Here is a 15,692-nt window from a genome sequence, read left to right as displayed (position 1 = left end):
GGGGGGTAGGGAGCAGAGGCGGCTTGCAGTTCACAGACGGAGCATTCCTATTTGTTTCTTAGGTAGGCGATTGCCTCTGTTAGCTTCCACATCTTTCCCTACTTTTTCTATGCTTTATTACTTGCCCTTTCTTGCCACATACAGGCGTGTAAATAATGATTTACTTTATTTACTTCAATTAAAACTAAATATCCTTTCAAGGTTCAAGGTTTGATGTTTATTCAGTGTTTAAGGCCATTTGCCCCCAATACATCATATAAAATACTCATTTGTTAAAAAATAGATCTCATTTCACTATTACCTCTCCACTCCCCCCCCAAAAAAAAACAACACAACAACAACAACCCAACAACAACAACAAACAAACACACACTCACACAATTCAATACGTTGACTCAAGAAATATTTCAGAGAAGAAAAGTTGATCAAAATGCAAAGAAGACTGACTGGTGACAAAACATAATTATATTTTTATTTCTCAGAATCTGACTTTACTCCCCCGTAATAAGAAACGCACAAGAGACCGTTCGCTGTACGTGACAGTTGTTCTCCACGCAGGAGTTCCCAAGCACAACACCCGTCTCCAGTTGGATAAAACCAAACCGCAATGCAGGATTAAGGGTGGGATGGGGGAACTTACGGGGTATGAATATCCGTGATTTATAACTAATTTAACAATTACCGATCAATTGTCCCAGAAAAGGGCTCCGAATCAGGTTCCCTCACAGCACCGTCCAGCATTCGATCAACTGAGCTAACTTAGCCATACCGTTTAGGAACTAAAATAGTTCTTCATTTTTTCAAATTATAAAGTGTACACTGAGGTAGGACCCTTACTTCACCCTCCCCTTTTTCATTATTTTATTTCTATCTGGCCAGATATCCCCCTCCTCTGTCCTCTGAACCTGTGCTTTCCATTCCCTCTCATCATTTCCCGTCCCAGGGCCCTCTCTCAAAATTCAATTTTCACCCAGAAAATGACAGCGTAGCTCGGAAGAAAAGACATTTTCAGGAAAGTAGGAGGAGATTATTTTCTCCCTCAGTTCAATTTTTTGTCTGTCATTCTTTTTACCCCGCTATATTCTATAGCTGTCATTTCCCCTCTCTTTTCCCCTCCCGGCGCTTCCAGATTCGCCCTTCCTCTTCTTTTATATTAATTTTCAAGCACACGAAAATAATCACAGGATGGCCAAGTCGTTCTTTCCTGGTTTCCTCCTCTGAAGTTTTATTTCCCATTAAAATGAAAAGAATAAATGCCAAGAGAAGAGTAAAAGAAAAAAGACGGTTTGGATTGTTCTTGTAGCCCATGTCAGTTTAAATAATTGCTGATGTAGAACACGCTCTATTTATGTTCGTTAGGAGAATGCTGTCATTTTCATTATCTGCCCTGATATTCTGCAATGGAAAACTGAGGGTTCAAAAACAAAATCAGAAAGATAACGTTTTGTTTAGAAATATGAAAACAGATCATCAGTTGAGAAAGGAAACAATAGAGTTATAACACCAGGAACCAGAGAAGGAATGCGAATCTTGGCTGAGTGCTTCACGGAGTGGGACATTTCTGAGACGATGAGACTGCTCAAGAGGGTTCTCCGGGTGTGGGTGGTTGCCATTTTGGTGTCAACTAGGACAACACTATCTTTCCTGTGCACGTCCGTGAGTTTTTTTAGGAGAGGTATAATGAATAACACTAAAGGTCCATTACTATTCAAAAGGGACCTTGCTAAAAATAATTTGGCAACCTTCTTAAAGTGGGTAAATGAGAATTAAGTTAACTAATACTCATAACCGTCATTTGAGAGGATCGTTGAGAGAAGGAGAGCTCACGTCACAAAAAAATGCCGTTTTAAATGTTGACCACATATTGAAACAATACAGTGGCACAGTTGGATATGCATGAGAGCTTGATCTGCTATATTATAAATTTTCGTAGACCGAATCCATGAATGGGGTCCTACATTTGTCTTCTAGACCTTCCTATGATATCTCGCTACCATAATGGAAGACCAAGTGTGCCCTAATTGAATTATCTACATAGGAACGAGATAAACAGAGGGATGGCAAGGAAAGATAAAGAATAAGGTTTTCACTATGGATAGGAAAAACATCTTCCTGTTGACTCCTTCAGTGTGAACCCAATCGAAAGAGGGTTTTTTAAATTGTTGTTTTTACAAACTTCAAGTCTCCTAACCACATATTTCTTAATCGTTACAGCAAACAAGATCGTACATTTTTTGTTTTGTTAACCCGCGAGATGAAGAGAAAAAAAGCGGTTAAGCACACGTTTACAAAGCAATGTTTATCCAGAAAAATTTTCAAATGTCGGGAGACGTAGATTGTTCTGTCGTCCGTAAGATAAACAGGTAGGGAAAGGCCCACAGTAACGTCTTTCGAAAGGTACTACCTCCCACCATCAGGAACACACACGAAGAAACTGCACGCTCCCACACTCCACAGACGTCCAAATACAGTTCTCGCCCCTTTACAAAACACTTAGCAGCATTAAGCATTATCATTGTTTGAAGTGACGCCAGTTTGAGCAATAATGAATGCCCTCTTAAGCAATAATAAACGGAACTTTTAGCAATAAGGTACGCAGCTTTAGCCTTTATGGGACGGCGTGGTGGTCAGCTAATAAAGCGAAAAGCGAGTGGCTATCGACGCGAAGTAACCTTGTGGCTAACCTGCTTACTTGTCCGTGCTGTCCAGCACAAAAGACTCGGATACTAAGACGGAATGAGCACCAAATCAAATGGAAAGGCTGAAGATGGGCTACTTTCTTCCGGTGATTGCCAATAGGCGAAAACGCGTGAACCGCGCTGTTCCAGTGTCCGGCTGGCCGTGAAGATTGTATTTTGAGCCACGTTAGGCGAAGGACGCTGATTCCTTCGCTGCTGCTCTGGGCTATAGAGAAGAGGGTGCTTCGATAGCCGTGAAGACCGAGATCAATGATATGCGCAAATCCGTAAAGATTACGAGCAGGGGCGGGTGGGTTTGAACGCGTGAATATAAAAAGGCTATCTCTTTTGGATGATCACCTCGCCTTGTTGATAAACGGGGATCGTTTGGTTTGTGTATAAAGGAAAATGGCCCGCTCGCTCGCTCTCGCTTTCTCTCTTTCAAGGTTTCGATCAATGGATAATTCAGACTGGTGAAAAGTGAACGAGTTACGTGCGCTTTTTTCAATAATTCTTTCCGCCTATCGGTAGTGTACTTAAAACTTGAGATGGTCTTGAAGAAGAAGACTGGAGTACACAGCATAACATGATGTTTCCGCCCACTTGTTGATGTCGGCAATATTTTTTTCTGTTTCTTGTTCCTGTGATGTTGCTTTTCTTTGCTATTTCTATTTCTAGTACAGGTACCATTTTATTTTCTATTGCTGTAGATTTTCTTGCTAATGGTGAGATGAAATTGTTGCTATTATTGGTGATGTTGTCGCTGCTGATTTTGTTGTTATAATTAGTAGACTGCCTTGCTTGTTCGTATGTCTGATGTAGCTTCTTATGTTATTGGTACAGTTTTGGTACTCTATGGTAGGCACTCATTTTGGTGCTGGTAACGTCTATTACATTTCGCTCATGACATCATTAATGTTGCTCTTACTGTTTGATTTCAAAAAGTGGTTTACCACTGCCTCTTCCTTCTTTACTTCTTTCCAATCTTCCTCTCTTATTTTTCTCTTTCAGATGATGAATGTATTTTTTGTTTCTTCTAAGAAAACAAAAGAAAATGAAAGTAACTGCTGTTGACACATGACTCTGGAAAAAAAAATCTCGAGTTTCACATTTCTCACGCATGTGCATGTAAAATCTCTCTTAATATTTTAAGGGTTAATACAGAAGCTCAATGTGAAGTTCCTGGGGTTAATGGAAAGTTCTGAGTAAAGGATTATTCCAGTATATCGAGTTTCTTGCCAGCTCATGTCGATCCGGTACCACGCTGGGTTCTAGTCTGCAGAAATATCAAAACAATGGCGGAATATGTCTTCGGGTTTTTACGAACTGACGAATATTGTGAGTTACTCGTTTTCTTTCGTCGTCAAGCTCCTTTTCTTAATACTTCTTGATGAATGTGTATCTGTCTTACTTGAATTTACGTGTGTTGCGCAGCCATGGTCAAAATCTGGATCATTTAGAATGTTGGAATCCACCCTGACAGTCAGGACCTGCCTGGGCTGAGATGAATACAATATCTCACAAGAAAGACCGAGATACTCGATAAAAATTTCCCACACATGGGAATCGAACTCAGGTCTTCTTCATGCGACGACAAATCGCCTAACCGCGACACAACAGACGCCAGTCTATCTCTCTACCTATCTAAGAAAAGCATAAGTTGGGAATGTTCGAGAGAAATTAGTACTTGACACAAACAACAAAAATAGATAGACAAAGTGATCAATCTCTATGTGGAAAGTACTGCACCCAGCTGTGTTTCCCCACCCCTCCTCTCTCTCTATCTCTCTCTCTCTCTCTCTCTCTCTCTCTCTCTCTCTCTCTATTTCTCTCTCTCTCTCTCTCTCTCTCTCCTCTCTCTCTCTCTTTCTCTCTCGACCCCCCCCCCTCTTTCTCTCTCTCTCTCTCTCTCTCTCTCTCTCTCTCTCTCTCTCTCTCTCTCTCTCTGTGTTTGTCTGTCTCACCCCCACCACTCTCTTTCCCTCTCTTTTATGTTTCTGTCTCTCTCTCTTTCTCTCACACACACACACACACACACACACACACATACACACAAACACACACACGACACACAAGCACAAGAACTACTCAGCCAGAACTTGAAAAATATTATAGATAAACAATCAATCATTCCCATTTCCTTCTTTAAGACCCAGACATTTATGCCCTCTTTCTTGCATATTTGTGTTCTTTTTAGTGTGTTCCTGTTATGCTGTTGCGTTTGGTTGTTGGTTGGTTTGTTGTTGTTTTTAAAAATTTTTGTTTTTTGTTGTTGTTGGTTGTTGGTTGTTTTTTTTGGGGGGGGGGGTTGGGGGGAGGGGTTGTTTTTTGTCTCTGTTTTTGGTTGGGGGTGTGTTTTGTCTTGTCTTTTTTTCTTCCTTTTTTCGGATATAAATAATCTCAGCTACGATACCAACAGAGGCTGAAATCCAGCAAACCGACCGACGCACCAACATCGATGCAGCTTCAGATGTCTCATACCTCACTTCTGCAAGTCTACTGCTTCGTTTGCGGGACCGCAGGCGGATATGACGTCAGAGCTATGGCGTCTCGGAGGGGTTTCTCTCGGCACCGCGGGTGGCGGAAGATCTCCCAGCTTTGAAGGAGGTAATCCATTAAGTGTTTACATGCTGGACAGGGATTCTCCAGTAATGAACTGCAGCCACTGGCTTCCCCTGGAAAGCAACGGGAAAGAGAACATGGGAACTTATCAAAGTGGGTGGCTCGAGGGATGTGAGAGGGATAAAAGGTCCTCTGCTATATGATTCATTTAAGTTAGTTTGTAGTTTATTAGTTTGTAGCGATATTATTGTTAGATTAGAGGAAATTGGGGTAGGATAGGGGATAGCTGGGAGGGGTTATCCTATTTGTAAGTACGTTCCAAACAGTTCTAAACCCAATGTCAAGATTCCATTCTTGCTGTTGAGAAAGTGTTTCATTTTATCTATATATAGAGTCCTCCATATTTTGAATTTTCGATACAACTTGAGATTACTGAAACGCTTGATTCATATGTGTGTGTTATGCAAAAGAAGTTACTAAATAAAAGCTTTAAAAATAACCTGGTTTTGTTTTGTTACTACTGTTATTGTTGATTTCGTTGTTGTTTTCACTTTTTTCTTCTTTTTTATGAAGGTGTTTTTTTTAAGTACAGGTGTTGTCCATGTGTAAGCTTTTTAAAGTTCTTACTCCTAAGAACAGCATAAGGCAGATACTGCTCTTGGTGACGGTCCAGGGCCTAAGGAAGAGATTAAAAAATGTTGAAGTATAATATATACACCATGTGAACGTAAATGATATAAAACGTGGCATATACCTCCCTGATTTTTAAAGAGCCTCATCACAAATGAATCCGCTCTCCTGTTGTTCGTTGTTGCTGATGTTGCTGTTGTAGCAGTCAACTTCATGAAAGGACCTCCATGATTTATTCTGAAGGATTGTCACTCACGACCAGATTCTTAACTCCAGTGCCTGCCTGTACAAGGTAGCTCCCACTTACCAATACGAAGCTTGACTCTCCTCTCTCACGTAGGTAGTATTTCTCTGGAGTTGCACTGAGCTGATAGCAATAGGAGCACTTCCTTTTTTTATATATATAAAACGTGACCTACATGTGTCAGACAAGGGTTTGAATCCGACCCTGGTATGGCTCCTTACTTGTGAAACTTTAAAAAAAATCAAATTTATCTGACTTGTAAACCAGGCACTCAATATTCTAAAAGACCTTACGTCATGTTTTCATTGGACACACAATGCAGAAAGAAGCATTGGAGAATATTGTAACAACAGGCAAGTTTGATGGAAAAAGAGGTAGAGGCAGAAAGAAAGGAAAAGATACTGGACAAGTTGACAACATGGCTGGGAGTAGCAAGAACAACAAACACCATTGCTACAACGCAAGACAGATGGAAGTGGAAGTCCATGGTCGCCCACTCCAGTCGGCAAGGCACCGGATGATGATGAATGTCATGTTAAAAATGTCGACATTTTTTTAATGTAGGTGTTTTAACGCCCTGGTTAAAACAACCCAAACCATTTATGAAGCAGGCTCCCGACTCTGCCTGTCAGGGCTAACAAGGGCTGAGAAGAATCCCAGCAGATAGACCAAGATACTCGATAAAAATTTTCTCCTCACTCGGAAATCAAACTCAGGTCACTCGAATGCGACAGAGAAGCGCCTGGCCGCTACACAACAGAGGCCGGTGAAATCTCAACTTTTTTATGCCACCATATTATATGTGATTTATACCAGGACGTTTTGTGGCAAAGAGATGGCGGCTGCTTCGATCTTGGTTGTCAGGGTTAAGTCGTGCTGAGATGAATACTACGTTATCCAAGCAGAAAGAGGACGATACTTGAAAACAAAAACAAAAAACAAAAATAATATAGACTTTCAAATTCGTGCAACGGGGCAGAAAATGTGAAATGGTTCTTAGGAACCTTATTATGTCTCCGAGTTTAACGTCCATCTTCGAAAGGACCCAGCCAAACAGGAAAATTATTTTAAGTGTCTTTTATAAGGAGACAATGTCTGAGCTAGCTGAGCCTCGAAACCCCAAACCTTGAATTTCACGATTAGGGGTCTGGTAGTCCAACCAATAAGCTATTAACACCAAAGCTCCCAGCCTTTACGTGTACACAGCAGAAGACTTTTCACCATCTAGGAGCAACAAATAAAACTGAAAAAGTTGTTTTAGGCATTGTCATCGTTTCATTCTTTCTTCAACTGTCTTTCTTTGGGTATCTGATAAGAGGCAACCTTTAACTACCCTGGCTACGTGACCTCCTCATCATCCCCCCCCCCCCCCCCATATTTCAAGTAGAAATTCACCCTTCCCCCCTGTGCGCCTCTTTCATTTTTCATTGAACGCAGACAAACAAAAGCATACATTTTTTTTAAATTTCAACGACCAGTGTTAGTTGTGTATCATTATGCCTCCAAGGTAAATCTGTTTTCAAAATGGAAGCGACCCTTGTGGCTCGTCAAGGGATAATCCTTTAGGGAAACAGCCAACGGTGATCCGCCCCTGGGAATTAGTCTTTCGTAACTGGAAGAAAAGCGAAATCGTTTCCCCCCTCTTCAATGAACACGTAGCCATGAAAAGTCAGCACTCTGCTTAACGGGATTATGAGGCCTAGACCCAAAACGGCGTAGAGTTGTTCTTAAAGCTGGTTCCACTTCTTCCATCCAGGTCCTCGTGTGGACGTTGTTGTCCCGCCGCGATACCCAGCGCCATCTTAGGAGATTTCGCCTGGATTTCTACAGGTTGTACTGACACGCACTTGTTGATGTAAACCGTTCTCGTGCAGGGCAATAATCGTCGTACTCGGCCCTGGAGACTTTTCACGAGGGCGAAGGCGAGGGCCCGTCTCTGGCGAGACATTAGAGTGCTCTTTTCAGAACGAAGAGGTTTTGTGTTCCTGGCTATAGATTTGAGATTTGTTCAGATGTTTTAGTGCTCTCTCCAAAACTTCTAGTAGGGATTCCCGGTTCTGTAATGGCCTTGCAATGGACGAAAATATAGAAAGCTTTTTGGTCTTCCTCCTCCGCCACCACCCCCCCCCCCCACCTCAACCACCCCAACGTCGAATTTCTCTTCTTTTTCGGGGTATTTCGTTGAAACGTTTGCGCATTTTTTGTGTGTGCGAATATGTATTCGTGTTTGTGTTTTATTTTTATGCTAGGAAAAGACAGAAAAGCACACGCATATTAAACATAGCGAGAGAGAGAGAGAGAGAGAGAGAGAGAGAGAGAGAGAGAGAGAGAGAGAGAGAGAGAGAGAGAGAGAGAGAGAGAGAGAGAGATGGGAGAGCCAAATAAAGAGAGAGACAAAGAAAGAGAGAAAAGGGGGGGGGAGAAAGTGAGAGAGAGTCAACGAAAGAGAGAGAGAGAGAGACAGAGAGAGAGAGCGAGAGAGAGAGAGAGGGGGAGAGAGAGAGACAGAGAGACAGACAGACAGAGAGAGAGAGAGAGAGAGAGAGAGAGAGAGAGGGGGGAGAAAGAGAGATATCATTGTATAAGTTTAGAGCCTCCTTTTAGCACTGTAAAGTTGAGATGGATAGATAGATAGATAGATAGATAGATAGATAGATAGATAGATAGATAGATAGATATGGAAAAGGGAAGGCGAGAGAGGGAAAGAGGGACAGATCACAGTAAAATGCTTTGTTATAAGCTTCTGAACTTTATGGTTGCTGTAAGAACAGTTTGATATTCGTCTCTACAAATTCAAGGATTTATTTTCCTAAGTCGCTACCAGTAAACTGTACAGCTAACTTACTGCGAGAAAAACACACCATGACAGCATCACTGTTTATAAGAATATGTGTTATGGTTAGTATTGCTGTGTTACTAAATTAATACATTTTCAACCAAATAATTGACTTTAACGTAACTGAGTAAGTCGCATGTTAATTATTTATTTTCTGAATTTCTTAACATGTCTTTTAGGAGCCCCCCCCTCTCTCTCTCTCTCTCTCTCTCTCTCTCTCTCTCTCTCTCTCTCTTTCTCTCTCTCTATCTCTCTTTCTCGCTCTATCTCCCGCTCTCTCTCTCTCACTCACTCACTCACTCACTCACTCACTCACTCACTCACTCACTCACTCACTCAATAGTTTCTTAGTATATTCAAAGACACAGTGAGAGCAGTGAATACCCAGAAACATTCACGCAAGTATAAAGGACAGCTATGAGACACTGACTTCTAACTTTGCTGTTGATTTTTTTTCCATACTGGATTTTTTTATAACCAAGTTCTAAATGTTTGTGAAACACGTTTTCTTGGCTATGTTGCGTCTTGTTTGCCTAGCACTACCAGTGAAAAATGGATGGTTCATGCAAAGTCTGGCGAAACGCTATAATTGTGAACAGTTTAATTTAAATAAGACCTTTTTTAGGCGATGCACATGTATATATATATATATATATATATATATATATAATATTTGAAAGTGCATTTTATGACGGGAAAGGCGATGTACTTTTGCCGCCATTTTGTCTAGCATCTAAAAATGTGATGATTTCGAATTCCCCTTAAAACAAATAACCAATAACGATTTTAAAAAGCAGTGCTCAGTTTTTCAGAGATCTATTTAATAATGGTTGGTGGAATTTAGAAAAAGGGCCTTGCATAAAGCATTGCTTTAACGGGTTCAAGCTATGAAAAGGCACCTTGTATGTTTGAACATGTGTGTTCAAGTGAATCTGTATTTCAAGTTTTAAGTTTATCAGAGTCCGTGATTTATGACGCAAATTTATTGTGTGTGGGTCAACGGCCCTAAAAACGAATACAGAAACTAATCTCAATCGAATCTAAGAACATTCTCAATTAACCTCTTTTGATACGTAATGTACACACTCGAACGCTATCACAAACTCCGGGAGATTGATACAATGTACCCAGACATTCCTTATATCTACACCTATACAGTAGTTTGTTTTTCAGATTCCCACAGATCTGTCTCTTGTGACCCTCAAGCATGTTTTCACTCGTTATGGAATCCAGGCGTGCGCTTGTCGTAAGAGGGGAGGGGAACACTGACTTCGAGGACCCCGTTACAGCAATAAACGCGTCTGTGCGAGACTTGTGATGCTTAAGTAGGGTGCATGTCAGCCCGACTCGTTCAATCTGTCGAATGGTGAAAGTCAGTTTGGTTTGATTTTGCACCAGAGATCCACTTTATTTATTTATTTATTTATTTATTTATTTATTTATTTATTTATTTACAAACAAACAAAAATGTCATGAGTATATAAACATACTTAAATATTATTGAGACTCACCTCCCGCACACCTAAGATCTATTTATCTATCTATATACTTTTTATTGTGATTATAGTAATATACTCAAACACACGCAGTATGCATATTCATATATGTTAGTAGTCTTTTTTATTGTCTCAACGCCCAAAACGTTGCCTGCTCCAAAGAAAATTATTGTATCGGCTTGTCTTGGTTTCTGCCCTGACCCAATCAAGCAGACTCGACACTCTGGGCTAGTGGTCACCCTACTTAACAAACCGACACGTCAGAAACTGTGGTACATTGTATCGAGGGTCTTCGGGGCGGGTATGTTTGGCACTTTCTGCTACTTGAAACTCGCCCAGAAATGGCTCCAGAGAATGGTCGATACTTCCAAGGGTGTGTCGTTTTTCCTTCTCTTTGGGGAAATCTTTCGCCACCTTCGTGTTGAAGCACTTTTATACGGAAGGTGATGGGTTGTTATGGAAGGTGTTGGTAGAATAGATTGGGTTATAGTGGAAGGGAGAAAGGAACTTAGAGAACACAGAACGAGAGAGAAAGAGCGAGAGAGGGGGGAGGAGAGAGAAAGAGAGAGAAAGAGAGAGAATGAAAGAGAGAGAGAGAGAGAGAAAGACAGAGAAAGAAAGAAAGAAAGACAGACAGAGAAAGAATGGGATAAAGAAAGGGTAACAGAAAAAGAGAAAGAAAAAAAAGAAAGAGAAAAAAATTAAGTGAGTTAGGGGGGAAGAAAGGAAGAGAAAGAGAGAGAAAGAGAGACTCAGAGAGAGAGAGAGAGAGAGAGAGAGAGAGAGAGAGAGAGAGAGAGAGAGAGTTAAAGATAACGTTTAATTGGGAGCGGAAGAGAGACAGAGATTGAGAAAAATAAATCAGTACAATATGCATGTACAAGTAATATAGTATTTCCTTCTTGTATGTTGCATTGAATCGTACTTAATAACATTATTTATCTTTGTTGCAAGTTAGGACTTCCACCACAGACCACACATCCGAATAGTGATTTTGCCTAATACTCAACGCTGGAGTAACGCGTATTTGTAACGATGGAATGGCGAGTTGTCGTTTTTTTTCCATTAAAAAAAGATTAATTATGATGCTCTGTAGTATAAGTAGATATCCACTCAAAATAAACATGGCAATAGCCTACATCTTCAGGTAATAGCCAATACATTTGGCATGCGTTCCTGGGGTCAGAGCAACGATCGCCTGTTTCGAAACCATTACGTTACCAACGATACGCTATTATAGCAGAAGCCAAGTCATCTTAAAATTCGATTCTTCTAATTTTTCTATATTGTTGGAGAAATATTCTCCTCTTCGCATGTATTGGTCATCATCAGACATGAAGACTACGGATTTTGCAAGTTGAGCTCTTTGTCTCGTCATTACTTACTTTTTTAACTTTTACTTTTATCCGTCTCTTTTACTCTTTTAGGTGTCGCGTGAAGAAAGAGACGTCCCTAGATCGCCAATCGGAGAGCTTGGGTCAGGCGGATGCCGTGAGTGGGTTATGTTTCCCTGACTCCGTTTATCCAGGTCTTTCTCGGTCGCCCTCTAGCCTTTTGCCATCATTTTTAAAAAAATGTAGGCACGTTGTGCTTGATGGTGTGTTGGTAATCGCATAAAATGTCTGAACCATTTGATTCTTTGGTGTTGGATGTGATGCATGACATCATTTGTGCCCACCATTTCTCTTATTACGGAGTTTCCTTGTCTCGCCTGGTCTTGTTTATTCTGCTTTTCTAAGACATCGCGATCCACATTCTGTAATTCTTTGCTCTAATGTCTTGTTCGAGGTCCAGGTTTGGCATTGATAAATGAGAGTTGGGATGAATATTGTGTTGATCAGTTTGAGTTTTGTTGTCATGGGGATGTTAAGATGTTTCAGTAGTGGAGTAAGCTGTTAACAAACACTATTGGCCTTTTGTACTCGTGTTTCAATTTCTCTGTTCAGTCGCCCATCCTTTGTGAATATACTTCCGTGGTGCTTACATTTTTGGACCTGTCGGAGAGTGTTGTTGTTGGTGTGTATCTGCAGTAGTCCTGCTTACTTTCATTGTCTCTGTTTTGTTGATATTGATCTTCATGTCGTAGATGTTACATTCTTCGTTTAATCTGCTGGTGTGGTGGTGAAGACTTCGTCCATCTTTGTGTTCCAGGCTTTGGTCATCAGCGAAGAGTAATTCATTAAGGATGTCTGGCTCTGTGTTGGCCTCTTTTGTAATTCTATCAATATATATGATGAATAGTACATTGTACATGGCATGGTGATAGGACACAACCTGGTCTTACTCCGGTTGTTATCTCGAACCATTCTGTGAGTCCCTCCGACGTTCTTACTGTACTTATGCTGTTCTCGTAAAAGGCACAGATGTTATCGAGAAGTTGACCTCTTACAGTGTAGTTTTCGAGTTCTTTCCACAGCTTGTTTCTGTTCACTCTGTCGAACGCTTCTTGCCATTACAATCTAGGGAATCTTGCAGTCTCCAAGGGTATATTTTTGTCATGAAATTCTGGCCACCGTTTATTTACGATATTATAAGTAGATTTGTTGTTTTAATTATAGGTTGAAAAATTAGGACAATGCCTTAACTGCTCCCTTCTTAAGCTTTCCTGACGATTTACGGGTGCCTATGTGTTGGGTGAAAGAATTGTATAAAATGTTGATTTCCAGGAAAGCCGAAGTATCAAAATAGGTATGACGCTATAGTAAGTGGCATGAACCCTAAGTTCTAAAAATAACGAGTTTTTGCGAAAACGTTATAATGCAAGGCTTCCAGCCAGCAAGCCTTTCTTCTGTCTCTCTCTTTCTCTCTCTCTCTCTCTCTCTCTCTCTCTCTCTCTCTCTCTCTCTTTCTCTCTCTCTCTCTCTCTCTCTCTCTCTCTTTCTCTCACCACAGCCGATATATAAAGCCTGCGCGGAATGACGTTAAATCCAGTAAAGAACGGTTGCATTCACAAACTCAAAACCAGTGCCGTAACATGGCGTCGTGAGACAACAAAACAAAAAAAATCTGGAGGGGAAACTGATCTGTCCAGGGGCGGCCCCTCCCTGCAGAGGAGTAGACAGCCAAGCATGCCTTTTCTGTCCGGTTGGTCAAAGGCGCTTGTCGTGAATGTAATGAAGCGCGTGGCTATTCTAGCGCAGGCTTTTCTTTAAATGGCCGCTGGCGAGGGTAAGGAAAGAAGCATTTGTGCCAGTGTGCTGGTGGGTGCCTACATTTCGGCAGGCCATCGCCGAATACTTTTGATATTCGGAAGTGTACGGGAGGGTGTGCACGTCTCATTTGGCACGAGAGAATGCCTCTTACGCAGCTAACTGTCAACACTAAGGCAGCTACGGAGAACAGGGGGGAGACTTTTGGAGTGCGGGAAGGCTAAGCTCATACAAGAATTTCATCTCTCATTTTCTCCAGGTCTCCACCACCCTCCCTCTTTTTTTCTTTTTGTTTTTCTTTGTTTTTCTTTGTTTTTCTCTTTTTTGGGGGTAAGAATTTCTTTCTTCTTTTGTTTTGCTCTTTAGAGAGGCAGAGTAAGAAATGGATGGAATTTCTTCCTTTACTCTCGTTTCCTCCTTTCTTTTACATCGTTTTCCAGTCTTCTATTCTTCCTGAGATCAACTCTTAAGCTCTCACAGACTTTTGAACTTTCCCAAATAAACTTCGGTGTGTACAGGAGAGAGGGAATAAAACACCTGCTCATCAACTTGCAATTGACCAGGAGAAATGTTTGAAGAGGTTCACTGGTCTTTTCCTGAATTTGTGCAGTTCTAGACCAATCCACAAGAGTGCCATTCACGGAAAAATAAACAAACGCTTGAGCGGCTTTATGGTTCAAATGATAAGGTTAGGCCTTTTATTTAAATTATTGGTTTCATTCCAATGAGTTGTCTCCTTCCATAAGATGTTTTTAAGCCTTTATTTTACTTTATCTATTGATTTCTTTTGCTGTTGTTTTTTTTCGGCCTTCATTCATTTTATTCATTTTTGGTACAGATTTTGTGAATCAATAAATCTGTATGTTTAAGTTGCTTTTATATGTTTCTCTACAACTCAAAAAAATTCATACAAGGCTTACCTGGATCAGAGTAAATGGTGAAAATTAGTCTCAAGATTATCGTGCATTCTATTCCTGGTACTCTTTCAGTTGCAGATTTACAAGCGTGATAGACTTCAAGAGACGTAGTCTGTGCGGTTGGCGGGTGCTCTTTTTTTCCTATCAACACCAGTCGTCCTTATCTCTCCTCCTTTTCTCTTCTCTGTATATTGTTACTCTGGAGCAACACCTCTAATTGTCGGTGCGTACTTGGCCTCTTCGTTATGCAAGTGTTGTAAATAAAACTTTTACATAAGCTATACTGGAATTAAAGTGACGTAGTGGACATTACGGTGGACAATGTGTCAGTTTATCTATTTACTCCATCGTTTTGTCAGATACATTGCTGAGAAACTCGGCCCTCCACCAGCAATTAATTGCCGCAAACTATAATATGACAGGCCGGCGGTCTTGTGTGGGTCATTTTACTGTTTTTGTTTGTTTTTTAATTTATTTTTGTTTTGTTTTGTTTTTTGCTTTTGAACTCTTATTTATTTAGTTATTTCGTCTGCCTGTATTGTCCTTTCCACACACTAAATAGCCGTTATTGTATCGAAGTTCCCTTTGTCCCAAACTTTCAATGTAACTAAAGAATAAAAAGAACCTAATTGAAATTGTCCATTCACTCCTGCAACTATTTGGACTTCTGACGAGAGAGAGAGAGAGAGAGAGAGGGGGGGGGGGGAGAGAGAGAGAGAAGGGGGGGGGGGACGAAGTGTTCTAATTACTGTCGAAACTTTCTGAGAAGGACTCCCAATAATTGAGAAGAAAAGTGACAGCCATATCTGACAGGTGGCTCTTTTACAGTTTCATTTTTATGTTTTAAAAATACGCAGGAGAGGAAATGAAAAGAAGCCTTTTGTACAATTGACTGTCTTATACAAGTGGCATGAATGCAGGTTTGGCAGTATTTTTATCACTAAATTTGAGGTGTCATTGCACCATTGAACAAACGGTATTTAACGTCACCAACTGCACATAGCAACTGTGTGCTTAGCACTATGCTGCTGCTCCTCTCTCTCTCTCTCTCTCTCTCTCTCTCTCTCTCTCTCTCTCTCTCTCTCTCTCTCTCTCTCTCTCTCTCTCTCTCTCTATCTATCTGTCTATCTCTCTCTCTCTTTATATATATATATATATATATCCCTCTCTCTCCCCTCCC

This window comes from Aplysia californica, unplaced genomic scaffold (genome assembly GCF_000002075.1).
Source record: "Aplysia californica isolate F4 #8 unplaced genomic scaffold, AplCal3.0 scaffold00663, whole genome shotgun sequence".
Lineage (NCBI taxonomy): Eukaryota > Metazoa > Mollusca > Gastropoda > Aplysiida > Aplysiidae > Aplysia > Aplysia californica.
The sequence above is the reverse complement of the archived record's forward strand: the minus strand, read 5'-3'. Positions refer to the sequence as shown.